Raw genomic sequence first — 17984 nt, 5'->3', positions numbered from 1 at the left:
GCCAATCTTTAAACTCAATACCCGGCCGATGAAGGCAAGCATACTGTATGTCTTCTTGACTACCTCCTCCACCTCCGTTGCCACTTTCAGTGACCTGTGTACCTGTACACTCGGATCCCTTTGCCTATCAATGCTCTTAAGGGTTCTGTCTTTAACTGCATATTTCCTATTTGTATAAGATCTTCCAAAATGCATTACCTCATATTTGTCCAGATTAAACTCCATCTGCCATCTCTCTGCCTAGGTCTCCAACTGATCTATATCCTGCCATATCCTCTGAGGATCCTCATTACTATCTGTAGAGCCCTCAACCTTTGTGTTGTCCATATCTGGAACATTTCCCACCATGTTGGTTATCTGTTATTGCTTTAGTTGCAATGGAACATCCTAGCTACAGGTGCAGCTAGCTCCGTTTCACATGTCATCATGACTACGGCTGGGATGTTGTTAAGACCCATAGCCTTTACTGTATTGAGTTGCTTTTAGCCATTTCTCAACATCACAAAGAATGAATTGAATTGGTTGAAGATTGACATCTGTGAGGTATTAAAATCTGAAAGAGGCCAAATTGGATCATCCACTTGGTATTTCTGGCTGAAGATGTTCACAAACTCTTCAGCTTATCATTTACAATCATGTGATGTGGTCAATCATTCCCAAGGGCTGGATTAGATTTGATTTGATTTGATTTTGATTTGATTTATATCAACCATGCTTGTGCAAGTTCAACTTGGCACCAGCGTTGAATTTTGTAATGCAATATGCAAGATGACTGTTCTCAAGTGTTTCACAATTTCTAATTGTATTGATTTATACATGCCGCTTAAGCCATCGAAATAATTCATTGAAGAACCATAGAATTCATTAAATTCCGTTACCCATTTCTGAACAAGCCGCTCGCAATGAAAGTAATTTTGGTTTCTCCATAATTAATCATTAAATTTGCACTTTATTCTTTTATTATTAAACTAGAAAGAATACAGAAAAGATTTATTAGGATGCTACCGGGACTTGATGGTTTGAGTTATAAGGAGAGGCTTTTGATTTTGCGCTGTAATGTTCTATGTTCTATTTGCTTTATTGTTGTCACATGTAATAGCATACAGTGAAAAGTATTCTTTCTTGCATACTATACAGACAGAGCATACAGTTCATAGAGAAGGGAACGAGACAGTGCAGAATGTAGAATAAGGTTTAGGAGCATAGGATGAGAGTAAAAGATAAAATTAGAAGGGCACACCTCGCTCCGGTGCCAGGCTGGATAGACTGAGGCTTTTTTCCCTGGAGCATCGGAGACTTAGGGGTGATTTTTCAAGTTCTATAAAATAATGAGAGGCATAGATCAACTAGATAGTCAACATCTTTTCACAAAAATAGTGGAGTCTAAAACTAGGACAGCATACGTTTAAGGTGAAGGGCAATTTTTTCACACAGAGAGTGGTGACTGGCTGGGTCAAGCTGCCGGAAGTAGTAGAAGAGGGTACAATTTTGTTTTTTAGACATTACGTGGGTAAGAACATAAGAACATAACATAAGAAATAGGAGCAGGAGTAGGCCATCTAGCCCCTCGAGCCTGCCCCGCCATTCAATAAGATCATGGCTGATCTGTCGTGGCTCAGTTCCACATTCCCGCCCTCCCCCCATAACCCTTAATCCCCTCTCTTATCAAAAACCCATCAACCCGCGTCTTAAAAGTATTTAGCGAGGCAGCCTCCACCACCTCTACGGGCAGAGAATTCCAGAGATTCACCACCCTTTGAGTGAAGAAGTTCCTCCTCAACTCCGTTCTAAACCGCCCCCCTTTATCTTGAGGCTGTGCCCCCTAGTCCTACTGTCTTTTTTGAGCGGGAAGAGTCTCTCCACCTCTATCCTATCCATCCCATTCATCATCTTATATGTCTCAATGAGATCTCCCCTCATTCTTCTAAACTCTAACGAGTACAAGCCTAGTTTATTCAGCCTCTCCTCATAGCTCAACCCCCTCAACTCCGGCATCAGCCTAGTAAACCTCCTCTGCACTCCCTCCAAGGCCAAAATATCCTTGCGTAAGTACGGCGACCAAAACTGCACACAGTACTCCAGGGTACAGAGGGATATGGGCCAAATGCAGGCAATTGAGACTAGCTTAGTGGTTAAAGAAAGGTTTGGCATGGACAAGTTGGACCAAGGGGCCTGTTTCCATGATGTAAACCTGTATGACTCTATGATTCTATGACTCATTCATGGGATGTGAGTGTTGCTGCAAATCCAGCATCAATTGCCCACCTCTGAATTGCCACTGAGAAGATGGTGGTGAGCTACCTTGTAGGAACCATTGCAATCAATGCTGCGTTGGAACACCCATAGTGCTGCTGGGACGGGAGGTCCAGGATTTTGTCACACCAACAGTGAAGTAATGGTGATATGATCACAAGTCAAGATAGTGAGTGGCTTGCAGGTGGTGGCCTACTCATGTGTCAGTTTTGAAGATAGAGTGTACGAACAATGGAGGCTTGGTGATTTGCTACGGTTCACTCTTGTGCCATTGTGCATTGTGGGTGCAGAGGGTGAATATTTAAGGTGGTGCGTAGTGTGCCTGTCAAGCAGGCTACTTTGTCCTATATGGTGTCAATCTTCTTGAGCTTTGTCAGAGCTGCATTTATCCAGCCAAGTGCATAGTATTCCATCCCACTCCTAACTTGTACCTTGCAGGCAGAGGAAAGGCATTGGAGAGTCAGGAGCTGAATTCAAGCCAGGGTTAGAAACTTTAACTGTGTTTCTCTCTGCACAGATGCTGGCAGACCTGCTGAGATAAGCATTTTCTATTTTTATTACAGAGAATTTTCACCGTGAAAACCTGTTGTTGGACTACAAGGCACAAGTCAGGAGGAGTGTGATGGAATACTCTCCACTTGCCTGGATGAATGCAGCTCCAACAGCTCTGAGGAAGTTTCAGTTCTGAAAAAGAGTCATTTTGGACTCTAAATGCTAACTCTGTTTCTCTCTCCACAAATGCTGCCAGCACACTAACATTTTCCAACGCTTCTAATTTTTTTTTCATATCTAGCAACCGCAGTAGTTTGATTTTATTTCAATGTAGAATTCCCAGCCTCTGACCTGTTCTTGTGGTCACATGGTGGAATTTTTCCATCCCACTCACCACGGGAATCATAGTGGGCAGGGGCGGACCATGCAAGTATCCGTTGACCTCGGGTAGGATTTTCCAGTCTTGTGGTGGAACACAGTCAGAAAATCCCACCTGAAGTATTTATAGGGCTGTCCCAGTTTAGGCTCTGGTCAGTTAGTAAGCTTCCAGGATGTTGGTGGTGAGGGAGTTCAACAATATTAATGATAGCATCTTCAATCCGGTGACCTCTACCATCTAGGGGGACAAGGGCAACTGATGCAAGGGAACACCGTGATTTCCCCTGAAAATCACACATCAGCTTTACTTGGAACAATTTCTCTGTTCCCTGACTGTCACTGGTTCAGTAAGGCCTGGAGCTCCCTTCCTAAATACACAGGGGCTATTCTTACACCACAGGGACTGCAAGAAGTTGGCTCATCGCCACCTATCAGTCTCTGGATCTCATAACTAAGAACCCTTTTTTTACATGTTGTTGGATAGGACTAGGAGAAAGAAATGGCCAGAAATTCCTACTCTTCATTGTGATTTAGCAGAAGCTAAAGGAAACAGATATTGTGCCTGTTATCAAAAAGAATCATGGAGGATAAATGAAGAATTCAAGTGTTTTATTGATGATAGTAAGGCTTTTGATAAGGTGAAACCTGCAGAATTGATGAGCATCTTGAAGTCTCATGACCTTGTGGAAAAGATCTTAGCATGATAAGTAATCCTATAGGGGAAAAAAAACTGCAGCTGTAAATGTGGAGAGGGATCTAAGTGAATTTTGTAAAGCTTTAAAGAGGGCTCAGACAGGAGTGTGCTTTCTCCCCAGATTTATTCCGTTTGTGTAGCGAAAATCACATCTTTGAGAGTTTGGAGACCTTGTGGATTATTAATTGGAAGCTGCAACCTTAATAACAAATGATACGCCGAGGGCACCATTTTTATTTCCAACTCTGAAGAGAAACAACAGAAGATTTGGGATAGAGTTGTGAGTGAAAGTGCAAAGAAAGGGCTGAGCATTAATTGTAAGAAGACAGAATGTCTCACTGTGTCTTGAAAGGACATCGTTTCAGAATGTACGACAATATTGCAGAATGGAAAGAGCAAACAGATTGACAAATTTGCTTACCTGGGAAATGCGTTAACATTGGACAGAGGGCATGACCAAGAAATAAGATGAAGGGTTGAAATGGCCAAAGGTGCTTCTCAAAAATGAAGAAGAACATGATCAATTCAAAATTAGTAATCAAAACAAAGTTGAGAATCTTGCATCATACAAATTTTGACATTAATATGTCCAAAAGAAAATGTTGGAAAACCAGCAAGGAAATGCAGAGTATTGAAATTGCAGAGCTGTGGGGAAGAATGAAGATATCTTTGCTAAGGCACACTCTAGCAATGCAGAGGCACTAATAAAATCTGACACTTAAAGAACTCTGCTAACCAAGAGAAAGTTTGAGTTTCTTGGACACACAATAAGAACTCATGATTTCAAAAGCCTGATACTGATGGGTAAGATCAATGGTAAAAGCGATTGTAGTTGACTAAGAATGACCGTCCGAAAGAGCTGTGGAAACTGGATACATTTGCCACGAGCAATGATGACCCATGCCTCCAGAGCAAGATTAACAAGGAAGCCTATGCTTACGAATGCTCTCTCAAGACAAGGCGTGGGATTTTACAGCCTCACTCGAGCGAGACTGGAAATTCCCACCGAGATCAATGGACATTTTGGTTGTCCCCTCTTGCCTGCACTGATTTTGTGATGGGCAGGGCACTGGAATTCCGGCAGTGGTGCCTGAAAAGAGAATCATAGAATTGTAGAATAGTTACAGCACAGAAGAAAGTTGTTTAAATGTCATGTCTATACTGGCTTTCTGAAAAAGTTATTCACCTAACCCCACACACTGCCTTCTCCCTGTAGCCTTGAAAATCCTTCTGTTCAGATTGAATTCAATAAAACAAAATCTGGAATTAAGAATCTACCAATGACCATGAAACCATTGTCTATCGTAGGAAAAAAATCCATCGGTTCACTCATGTCATTTGGGGAAGGGAATCTGCCTTCCTTTCCTCGTCTGACCTACATGTGAACCCAGAGCCACAGCAATGTGGTTGACTCTCAATTGCCGCCTGAAATGGCCTAATGAGCCACTCAGTTCTTCAAGAAGGCAGCTCAGCACCACATTCTCAAAGGCAACAAGGATGGGCAATAAATGTTGGTCAGCCAGTGATGCCCATGTCCCGTGAATAAATACAAAAAAAAACTATCCAATTTTCATTTGAAAGCCATGATTACACCATAAGACCATTAAAAAAAGGAACCCTATTCAGCCCCTTGAGCCTGCTCCGCCATTCAACATTCCTCACATCACTTTCCTGCCCTTTCCCCATAATGCTCGATTCCCTTACTGATTAAGAATCTATCTATCTGCACCCCACTCTTAGACCATGTGTTCTATAGCCTAACCATTTAACGTGTTAAAAAAAAGTCATTTAGTTGTTGCTTCTTTCGCCATTCACTTTAAAATGGCATCATTGGTTCCAGATGCTCCCACCAATGGGATAAGATTTTCCCACTCTGCTCTGTCTGGACCCCTTGTGACTTTGAATGTCTCTATCAAATCCACTATCTCGTGTCTTTACTGTACAAGATACGAGGTACCAATTGCAAAGACTTAATTACCTGTTAAGACTCGCATTCCATCCATTATCTTGTAATTGAATTTGTGCCTGTATATATGCTGTAATTTTCTTTGTTGTGCTGTTGTGTGTTTTAAGGGGCACCTGTTGGATTTTAACCTAGTGTTGTGAGACTTCTTACTGTACCAATTGCTGAGAAGAGATTGGCTAAATACGATATGGATGTATTTATTAAGACTAGTCACATAAAACCAGTTACAACGAGGTATAAATCTCAAAGACATCAGACCGAGCTATGTTTGTGTGTGTGCTCTGCTGACAGCAAAAGAGAAACTAAGATTGGATCACATGATATTTTTCCCTTTTACTGATCTCGTGCCGATACCTCTTAAAGATACATTACAACATCCTCATCATCTTCTCTTCTCCAAGGAGAACAGAATGTGATTGCACTGGATGGGGTGCAACAGAGATTCACCACAATGCTGCCTGGGATGGAACATTTAAGTTATGAAGATAGGGTGGGTAGGCCTGGTTTGCTTTCATTGGAATCCCACAACACCAATTTAAAGTCCAAACAGGTCTATTTGTAGCAAAAGCCGCAAGCTTTCAGGACAGCCTGTCTCTTCTTCAGGCTGTCCTGAAAGTTTGCGGCTTTTGCTACAAATAAACCTGTTTGGACTTTAAACTGGTGTTGTGGAATTTCATTCTGTTTTACCCCAGTCCAACGCCGGCATCTCCACATCTTGTTTTCATTGGAGCAGGGAAAACTGAGGGACGAATTGGTTGAAGTGTGCAAGGGACATGGGCAGAGTGGATAAGGAGCAGCTGTTCCCCTTCATCAAAGAGACAGTCATGAGGGGACATAGGTTCAAGGTGAGGGGCAGGAGGTTTAGTGGAAATGTGAGGAAAATCTTTATTAATCCAGAGGGTGGTGACCGTCTGGAATGCACTGGCTGAGAGAGAGGTAGAGGTGGGTTGCCTCATATCCTTTAAAAGGTATCTGGGTGACCATTTGGCACATCCTAACATTCAGGGCTATGGGTCAAGTGCTGGCAGATGGGATTAGGTGGGAGTTCAGGCAGCATGGTTGGTAGTATGGTCGGTGCAGGTTTGGAGGGCCGATGGACCTGTTCCTGTATTGTAATTTTCTTTGCTCTTTATTCATCAGGCGTTTCTCGTGTCAGTGCAAACTTGATGGGCCGAAGGGCCTCTCCTGCATTGCATGATTCTGTGAACTGCCCAAGTTTATCCAAATGTCTGTGCAACTAAAGATCCTAATCCTTGTTGCCATTCTCACAGACCTTTTCTGTGCCCTTCCTAAAGCCTTCACTTCCTTTTTAAAATGTGGTGCCCAGAATTGGACACAGTTCCAGTTGAGGGCAAGCCAATGTTTTAGACATGTTTATCGCTACATCTTTGCTTTTGTACTCTATGATGCTATTTATAAAATCAAGATTCTTTTTTGTCCATGCATTTATTCATTCAGGGGATTTGGGCATCGCCAGCTAGGGCAGCATTCATTGCCCATCCCTAAATGCCCTTGAGAAGGGATCCATTATACTTTATTAACCACTCAACTTGTACCACCACCTTTAATGGTTTGTGCACACATATACTCAGGTCCCTCTGCTTCTGCACCTAATTTAGAAACGTACCTTCATCACATTCTTCCTACCAAAATGAGTCACTTCACTATTCTCCGTATTAAATTTAATCTGTCCCCTGTCTGCACGTTCCATCAACCTTCCAAGTTTATCAGTATCCTTCTCACAATGCTCCCAAGTTGTGTGTAACCGGGGAGGTGGTGGCACAGTGGTATTGTCCCTGGGGTAGTCATTCTAATCATCCAAAGACCCAGGGTAATGCTCTGGGAATCCAGGTTTGAATCCCACGATGGCAGATAGTGAAAACTAAATTCAATAAAAATCTGGAATTTAAGGTCTAATATTGACCATGAAACCTTTGTTGATTGTTGCAAAGACCCACAAATCACTGATGCTCTCGAGGGAAGGAAATCTGGCTTCCTTACCTGGTCTGGCCTGGTGGGGGCAGCACGGTGGCACAGTGGTTAGCACTCTTGCCTCACAGCGCCAGGGACCTGGGTTCAATTCCAGCCTTGGGTGACTGTCTGTGTGGAGTTTGCACGTTCTCCCTGTGTTAACATGGGTTTCCTTTGGGTGCACATGAGCACTTGTGAACGATATTGTGTGGGTAAGTCTGCAAGCCCATTAACATGAACCTGATGGGTCATCAAAAGGGTTAAAGCAGGGAATACGCTCCTCGACTGCATTTCCCACTGCTTCTGGTTATCACCATTTCACTGTGACCTACTTTCCTGCTACTTTGCCACCCAACAAATAGATACTATATAATAAAATGTCATAGGCCACCTAAAAGCCAATTTACCCTTCTTCACATGAGAATTTAAATGGAAATATTTTTAATCTGCCAAAATAATCTTTTCTGACATAAGTCATTTAAAGTTGCAATGTCTAAAAGTTATGTGGGAAAAAACATTTTGGAACAGGCTTGTACACGTTATTGTCGGGTTTATGCTTGGCGGAGGAGGAGGAGGGGAGGCCTGAGAGTTTTAATTTTTATTTGTTCATGGGATGTGGGAGTTGCTGGCAAGGTCAGTATTCAATGACCACCCCTAATTCCCCTTAGAGAAAGGCGGTGACCACCTTCTTGAACCGCTGCAGTCCATGTAGTGTAGATACACCCACTGGGCTCGGCTTGCAGGGAGGTGGGGGGTTGGGGGGCAAGGGCAATGTCGGGCTCGGGGGGTGTTGACCTGGTGACAGTGAAAGAGCAGCGATGCATTTCCAAGTCAGGATGATGCGTGACTTGGAAAGAAATTTGCAAGTGTTGATGTTCCCATGCATATTTCTGAGTGTTAGAGGTTGTGGGTTTGAAGATGCCGTTGAAGGAGCATTCGTGAGTTGTTACAGTATATTAGGTGGATGGTCTCTGATGCAGTCACTGATGGTGGAGGGAGTGGAGGCCTATGGTGATGGATGGATGGATGGATGGATGGGGTGCCAATCAAGCAGCCTGCTTTGTCGTGGATAGTGTCAGGTTGAAGTTGTACAAGACATTGGTAAGGCCATACTTGGAATACTGTGTACAGTTCTGGTCACCCTGTTATAAAAAGGATATTATTAAACAAGAAAGCGAGCAGAAAAGATTTACTAGGATGCTACCGAGCCTTGATGGTTTGAGTTAAAAGGAGAGGCTGGATAGACTGGGATATTTTTCTTCGGAGCATAGGAGGCTGAGGGATGATCTTATAGAGGTCTATAAAATAGTGAAGGGCACAGATCAGCTACCAAAGGTAGGGGAGTCCAAAACTAGAAGGCATAGGTTTAAGGTCAGAGGGGAGAGATACAAAAGGAACCAGAGGGGCAATTATTTCACACAGAGGATGGTGAGTGTCTGAAACAAGCCGCCAGAGGTAGTAGTAGAGGCGGGTACAATTTTGTCTTTTAAAATCATTTAGATAGTTACATGGGTAAGATGAGTATAATAAATAAGAACATAAGAAATAGGAGCACGAGTAGGCCATCCAGCCCCGCCATTCAATAATGTCATGGCTGATCTGAAAGTGGTTCAGCTCCACTTACCTGCCTGTTCCCCATAACCCTTAATTCCCTTATTGATCAGAAATCTATCTACCTGTGACTTAAACATATTCAACAAGGTAGCCTCCACTGCCTCAATGTGCAGAGAATTCCAGAGTATAGAAGGATGTGGGTCAAATGTGGGCAATTGGGACTAGCTTAGGGGTTTGAAAAAAAGGGCAGCATGGACAAATTGGGCCCAAGAGCCTGCTTTCAAGCTGTGAACCTTTACGACTCTGACTCTAAAGTTATTGAGTGTTTTTGGAAATGCACTCACATAGAGTATTCCATCATACTCCTGACTTGTGCCTTGTGGGTGCTGGACAGGTTTTGGGGTGTCAGAAGGTGAGTTACTTGCTACATAATTCCTGACCTGCCACAGTATTTATGTCGCTGCCCAGGCGAAGCCTCATTTGGTAATCTCGAGGATGTGGAAAAAGTTATTTTTTAGAAGTGAAGTTTGTTAGTCGCAGTAAGGCTTACATTAACACTGCAATGAAGTTACTATGAAATTCCCCTAGCTGCCACAGGCCAGCTCTTGTTCTTGTCAATGCACTTAACCAGCATGTTTTTCAGAATGTGGAAGGAAACCAGAGCACTTGGAGGAATCCCGTACAAACACAGGGAGAATGTGCAAACTCCACACAGACCAGTGATCCAAGCCAGGAATCGAACCCAGTCCCTGGTGCTGTGAAGCAGCAGTGCTAACCACTGCACTACCATGCCGCCCACAGCGGTGGGGAAATTCAGTGATGATACTATCACTGAATGTCAAGTGGGAAATGATTATATTCTCTCCTTTTGGAGAATGACTGACACTTGTGTAGCACATAAGTTATTACATAAGCCACTTATTAAGCCAAACCTGAATATTGTCCAGGTTTTTCTGCATATGATCATGGACTGCTTTGGTAACTGAGAAATTGCGGTCAGAACGGAACACTGTACAATCATCAGCAAGTTCCCCCACTTTTGACCTCATGATGGAAGGAAAGTCATCAATTAAGCAGCTGAAGATAGTTGGGCCTAGAATACTCTCTTGAGGAAGAATGTAGAATTATACAGTGGATCAATGATGAAGAAAAAATCTGTTCCATGATCTTCCAATGCAATTGCAAACCACTTATACAATAACAACAGTAATTCAATGATCATGATTGAAGGGAGACAGGGGCACAATCAAAAATGGAACAAAATAACTTGGCACCTAATTGGCAGAGAATCTATCAGCTTCATTTAACTAGTGACCTATGCTCTTGTTGTGATATTTACTCACTTTTTTTTATTCATTCATGGAACATGGAGGCCGCCGGCTGGCCAGCATTGATTGTCCATCTCCAGTTGCCCTTGGAAAGCAGTTGAGAGTCAACCACACTGCTCTGGCTCTGGAGTCAGATATCTCATCAATGTCATTTATATAAACAGCAAATCAAAAGCGGTCCTACACAGAGTCTTTTGGCATACAACTGGACACTGGCTTCCAGTTACTACAGCAGCCTCTGTCATCACCCTCTGTCTCCTACAACTGAGCCAATTTTGAATCCACTTATCAAATTACCCTGTATCCCATGTGAATTTACCTTCTTTACAAATCCCCCATGTGGTACCTTGTCAAAGATTTTGCTGAAATCCATTTAAACTACATCAACTGCACTATCCTCGTCTACATACCTGGTCACCATTTCAAAAACTTTATTCAAATTTGTTAGACATGACCCCCTCTGACAAAGCCATCCAGACTATCCCTGATCAAGCTTTGCCTCTCTAAGTGGAGATAGATGCACTCCTTCTGAAGTTTCTCTAATAGTTTCCCGATCACTATCATGAGACTCACTGGTCTGTAGTTCCCTGGTTTATCTCTACAACTCTTCTTAAATATTGGAACTACTTAGCTGTTCTCCTGTCATCTGGCCCCTCTGTTGTAATGTGGGTATGCCGGCGTTGGACTGGCGTAAACACAGTAAAAAGTCTGACAACACCAGGTTTTAGTCCAACGTATTTATTTGATAATATACTCACAAGCTTTCGGGGTTAGCCCCTTCGTCAGGTGAATGGAGAGTTCTGGCCTCAGACAGAGCATATAAAGCACCGACAGTTTAGAGATTACTGATTAGTAATTAGCGAATCCTTGAACTAAATTGAATTAGAATGCAAATGTCTTGAACAGCAGGTTAGGTGTAAGGATTCGCATTCTAATCAGTAATCTCTAAACTGTCTGTGCTTTATATGCTCTGTCTGAGGCCAGAACTCTCCATTCACCTGACGAAGGGGCTAACCCCGAAAGCTTGTGAGTATATTATCAAATAAATAGGTTGGACTAAAACCCTCTGTTGTAGCCAGAGAGGAATTAAAAATTTGGGTCAGAGCCCCTGCAGTCTCCTCCCTTGCCTCCCATAGCAACCTAGGGGACAATTCATCTGGACCTGGAGATTTATCCAATTTTAAAGTTGCCAACTCCTCCAATCCCTTGCCCTTCCCTCTGTCAATTTTCTCACGGACCTCACAGTTTCTCTCCCTGAATTCCATACCATTGTCCTCATTCCCTTGGTTGAAAACAGATGTGAAGTATTCACTCAACACTCTACCAATGTCCTCTGGCTCCACCCACAAATTTATCTTGTCCCTAATGAGCCCTACCCTGGTTATTCTCTTCTCATTGATATACTTTTAGAATATTTTGGGATTTACCTTGCTTTTACCAGCCCGAACTTTCTCGTATACCCTCTTTGCATTCCTAATTGCTTTCCTAAGCTCCATCCTGCACTTTCTGCACATCACTAATGCCTCCACTGATTTGCTGTTCCCAAAAAAGACAGATCACTTCATAAAAATAATTGTTCTAAATTGGAGTACTACATTTATTATATTTGCTGTTACATACACAACAATTCTGTACTTTGGAATTTAGTAGGTAATAATGAGCATAATTATTAGATGAAGCCTTATGATTGAGCTCCAATCTGTAAGGTATTAAAAAATATCATGCCCACGTATTTACTCTCTAAATGATAGAATCAGAGAGCACAGAAGGAGCAGTTCATCCCCCTCATGGGGTGGCACAGTGGTACAGTGATTAGCACTGCTGCCTCACAGCAGCAGGAGCCTGGTTTGACTCGCAGCTTGGATCACTGTCTGTGCAGAGTCTGCATGTTCTCCCTGTGTCTGTGTGGGTTTCCTCTGGTTGTTCCAGTTTCCTGCCGCAGTTCAAGAGACATGCATTGGTTAGGTGCATTGACCATGCTAAATTCTCTCTCAGAGTGCCTGAGCAGACGTCGTCGGAGTGTGGCGACTAGGGGATTTTCACAGTAACTTCATTGCAGTGTAAATGTAAGCCTAATTGTGATACTAATAAATAAACAAACATGTCTGTACCTACTCTATCAAAACACTGTCTAATTTAACTTATTCCCTTGTTCTTTCTAATCAGCTCAACATATTTTTCCTTTTCAAGCATTTATCCATTTTTTTGGATGAACTACTAAATTTGCTTCTATATCTGTTCAGGTAGCGCATTTGGATGATACAACTCACTGTTTAAAAACATTCTCCTCTTTTCTTCCCTCTACATCTGCAATTATCTTAAATCTGTCTCATCCTCTTACCAACCGTTTTCCCAATATCATCATTTTTTCCTTAACTATTTGACCCAAATCTTCTGCAATTTTGAAGAGCTTTTTTAAATCTTGCACTATCTTTCTCTGCTCAAAAGAGAACAATCCCAGCTTCCCTAACCTCTCAACAGAACAGAAGTTCCTCATCCCCCATTATCATTCCAATAAATCTCCTCCATTCCCTCTCCCACGCCTTGACATTCTTTCCAAAGTGTAGAGCCCAGAATTGGATACAATACTGCAGCTGAGATCTAACCAATGATTTATGAAGATTTTGCATAACTTAGTTCCTTTTGTGCTTCATGCTTCTATTTAGTAAGTTGCATCTTTTAACAACCTTCTCAACTTGTCCAGCCACCTTCACGGATTTGAGTAAGTCAACCCCTAAGGCTCCCTGTTTGAGCATCCCTTTAAAATTGTGCCTCTCCTGTGAAGAACCATTGAGGGCTCTGGGTGTGTACTCGTTGGAGTTTAGACGGATGACGGGGGATCTTATTGAAACTTACAGGATACTGCGAGGCCGGGATAGAGTGGCCGTGGAAAAGACGTTTCCACTGATAGGAAAATCTAGAACCAGAGAACACAACCTTAAAAGAGAGATGAGGAGAAATTTCTTCAGCCAGAGAGTGGTGAATCTGTGGAATTTTTGTCGGAGAAGGCTGTGGAGGCCAGGTCATTGAGTGTCTTTAAGACAAAGATAGATAGGTTCTTGATTAATAAGTGGATCAGGGATTATGGGGAAAAGGCAGGAGAATGGGGTTGAGAAAAATATCAGCCATGATTGAAAGATGGAGCAGACTCGATGGGCCAAGTGGCCTAATTCTGCTCCTTTGTCTTACGGTATTACTTGTCATAGTTTTGTCACATTTTTGTGTTAACCTTCCCATTATAAATTCTTCCATCTACCTTTATGATGAAAATTGCCTCTGTAAATTTTGTCACCTTGCAATTACCCCCTCTGGTCAGTGGTGTCTCTCAGTTTTATAGACCACCATGTTGAAAAACTCATTATCCAACTCCTCTGCTTCTGACGTGCTCAACTCTTTTTTTAGTTGGGGATAAAGAACAATGATAAATTAAAGAAAATAATGTACAACATTAATATTATTATCTAAATGGTGAGAGATCAGAGTTGTCAAGTTACCCTAGACTTGATTTGATTTATTATTGTCATATGTATTAGTATACAGTGAAAAGTATTGATTCTTGCGTGCTATGCAGGCAAAGCATACTGTTCATACAGAAGGGAAGGAGAGGGTGCAGAATGTAGTGTTACAATCATAGCTAGGGTGTAGACATAGATCAACGTAACATGAGGTAGGCTCATTCAGAAGTCTAATGGCAGCAGGGAAGAAGCTGTTCTTGAGTTTGTTGGTATGTGACCTCAGACTTCTGTATCCTTTTCCTGAACATAGAACATAGAACATTACAGCGCAGAACAGGCCCTTCGGCCCACGATGTTGCGCCGACCAGTTAAAAAAAACAACAACAATGACCCACTAACCTAAACCAATCCCTTTTCGTCCATAAACCTGTCCACAGACCTCTTAAACGCCCCCAAACTAAGCGCATTTACAACTGCAGCAGGCAGGGCATTCCAATCCCTCACCACCCTCTGGGTAAAGAACCTACCCCTGACATCTGTCCTATAACTACCCCCCCTTAGTTTAAAGCCATGAAGGAAGAAGGTGGAAGAGAATATGTCCAGGATGCTTGATTATGCCATGCTTGATTTTCCTAGGTGGAAAGTGATTATGCTGTGCTTGATTTTCCTAGGCGGAAAATGATTATGCTGTGCTTGATTTTCTGAGGCAATCGAAAGTATGGACAGAGTCAATGAATGGGAAGCTTGTTTCAGTGATGGACTGAGCTTAGTTCCTGATCTTTTGTAGTTTTTTTGCAGTCTTGGACAGAACAGGAGCCATAGCAAGCTGTGATACAACCTAATCCTAGTGCATGAATCACAGAAGGTTACTATACAGGTACAGCAATTAATTAGAAAAGCTGATAGATTGATATCATATACTTCAGTTATACAAGCACAAGTTAGACCACATTTGTGTACAATATTTAAGGAAGGATGTGAATGTGCTGGAAGCAATTCAGTGAAGGTTTACCAGAGTAATAGAACATAGAACACTACAGCACAAATAGGCCCTTCGGCACACAAGTAGCGCCGATCATATCCATACCTACCAGGCCATAGAGCTATCTGTAACTCCCAATCCCATTAAATCCCATGTACTCATCCAGAAGTCTCTTAAAAGACCCCAGCGAGTTTGCCTCTACCACCACCAACGGCAGTCGATTCTATTCACTCACCACCCTCTGAGTGAAAAACTTACCCCTAACATCTCCTCTGTACTTGCTCCCCAGCACCTTAAACCTGTGTCCTCTCGTAGTGCCCATTTCAGCCCTGGGAAATAGCCTCCGAGAATCCACCCTATCTCTTCCTCTCAACACTTTACAAACCTCTGTCAGGTCACCTCTCAACCTTCGTCTCTCCAGGGAGAAGACACCTAGCTCCCTCAACCTATCTTCATAAGGCTCGCCTCCCAATCCAGGCAACATCCTTGAAAATATCCTCTGCACCCTCTCAATAGCTTCCACATCCTTCCTGTAGTGAGGCAACCAGAACTGCGCACAGTACTCCAAGTGGGACCTGACAAGAGTCTTATAAAGTTGCAGCATTACCTCCTGACTTCTAAACTCAATACCTTGATTAATGAAGGCCAGTACACCATACGCCTTCTTGACCACATCCTCCATCTGCAAGGCCGATTTAAGGGTTCTATGGACTCGCACCCCAAGGTCTTTCTGCTCCTCAATGCTGCTAAGACTCATACCCTTGATATTGTACTCCTTCATCCCATTGGTCCTGCCAAAGTGGACCACAACACATTTATCTGCTTTGAAGTCCATCTGCAACCTCTCCGCCCAGTCGAGGTCATGCTGCAACTTCTGACATCCCTCCAGACTATTCACAAAACCACCAACCTTCGTATCATCGGCGAACTTACTAACCCATCCCTCCACTTCCTCATCCAGGTCATTTATGAAAATGACAAACAGCAAGGGTCCTAGAACAGATCCCTGGGGCACTCCACTGGTGACCGATCTCCATGCAGAAAAAGACCCATCCACAACCTCTCTCTGCCTTCTGCAGGCAAGCCAGGAAGGAAATTGTGAGTCCCCGTGCAGAGATATTTGAATCATCGATAGTCACAGGTGAGGGGACTGAAGATTGCACATAAGAACATAAGAACATAAGAAATAGGAGCAGGAGTAGGCCATCTAGCCCTTCGAGCCTGCCCCGCCATTCAATAAGATCATGGCTGATCTGTCGTGGCTCAGTTCCACTTTCCCGCCCTCTCCCCATAACCCTTAATCCCCTCTCTTATCAAAAACCCATCAACCCGCGTCTTAAAAATATTTAGCGAGGCAGCCTCCACCACTTCAACGGGCAGAGAATTCCAGAGATTCATCACCCTTTGAGTGAAGAAGTTCCTCCTCAACTCCGTCCTAAACCGCCCCCCCTTTATCTTGAGGCTGTGCCCCCTAGTCCTACTGTCTTTTTTGAGCGGGAAGAGTCTCTCCACCTCTATCCTATCCATCCCATTCATCATCTTATACGTCTCAATGAGATCTCCCCTCATTCTTCTAAACTCTAACGAGTACAAGCCTAGTTTATTCAGCCTCTCCTCATAGCTCAACCCCCTCAACTCTGGTATCAGCCTAGTAAACCTCCTCTGCACTCCCTCCAAGGCCAAAATATCTTTGCGCAGGTGCGGCGCCCAAAACTGCACACAATACTCCAGCTGCGGTCTCACCAATGCCCTATACAGCTGCAGCAAGACCTCGACGATGGAAAATGTCTTTGTTTAAAAAGGGCTGCAGGGAAAAGCCTGGGAACTACAGGCCAGTGAGCTTCACACTGTGGTGGGTAAATTGTTGGAAGGTATTTTGACAGACAGAATCTACAGGAATTTAGAGATACAAGGACTGGTTCAAGACAGTCAGCAAGGCTTTGTGAGTGGAAAATCATGACTGACAAATTTGATTGAATTTTTTGAAGAGGTAACCAAGAAGGTAGATGAGGGCAGTGCAGTTGATGTTGTCTATGTGGATTTTAGCAAGGCCTTTGACAAGGTACCACATGGTAGGTTGTTGCGTAAGGTTAAATCTCATGGGATCCAGGGTGAGTAGCCAAATTGATACAAAATTGGCTTGAGGACACAAGACAGAGGGTGGTTGTAGAGGGTTGCTTTTCAAACTGGAGGCCTGTGACCAGTGGTGTTCCTTGGGGTCACTGTTATTTGTCATTTATATTAATGATTTGGATGAGAATAAAGGATGCATGGTTAGTAAGTTTGCAGATAACACCAAGATTGGTGGCATAGTGGACAGTGAAGAAAGTTATTTCAGATTGCAACGGAATCTTGATCAATTGGGCCAGTGGGCTGACGAATGGCAGATGGAGTTTAATTTAGACAAATGCGAGGTGATGCATTTTGATAGATTGAATCAGGGCAGGACTTAATTAATGGTAGGGCACTGGGGAGAGTTGGGGACAGAGTGGTGAAGAAGGCATTCAGCATACTTGGTTTCATTGGTCAGAACATTGAATGCAGGAGTTGAGATGTCTTGTTGAAGTTGTGCAAGACATTGGTAAGGCCACACTTGGAATACTGTGTGCAATTCTGGCCACCATATTATATAAAGGATATTACTAAAATAGAAAAAATGCAGAAAAGATTTACTATGATGCTACCAGGTCTCGGTGGTTTGAGTTATAAGGAGAGGCTGGATAAACTGGGACTTTTTTCTCTGAAGCCTGAAAGGCTGAAGGGCGACCTTATTGAGGTCTGTAAAATAATGAGATGCATTGATCAGCTGGTCAATATGTTTTCCCAAAGGTCGGGGAGTCTAAAACGAGATGGCATAGGTTTACAGTGAGAGGTGAGAGATACGAAAGTGTCCAGAGGGGCAATTTTTTCT

The sequence above is a fragment of the Carcharhinus amblyrhynchos genome, chromosome 1, assembly GCF_965287045.1.
Source record: "Carcharhinus amblyrhynchos chromosome 1, sCarAmb.v2.hapA, whole genome shotgun sequence".
Classification (NCBI taxonomy): Eukaryota; Metazoa; Chordata; class Chondrichthyes; order Carcharhiniformes; family Carcharhinidae; genus Carcharhinus; species Carcharhinus amblyrhynchos.
The sequence above is the reverse complement of the archived record's forward strand: the minus strand, read 5'-3'. Positions refer to the sequence as shown.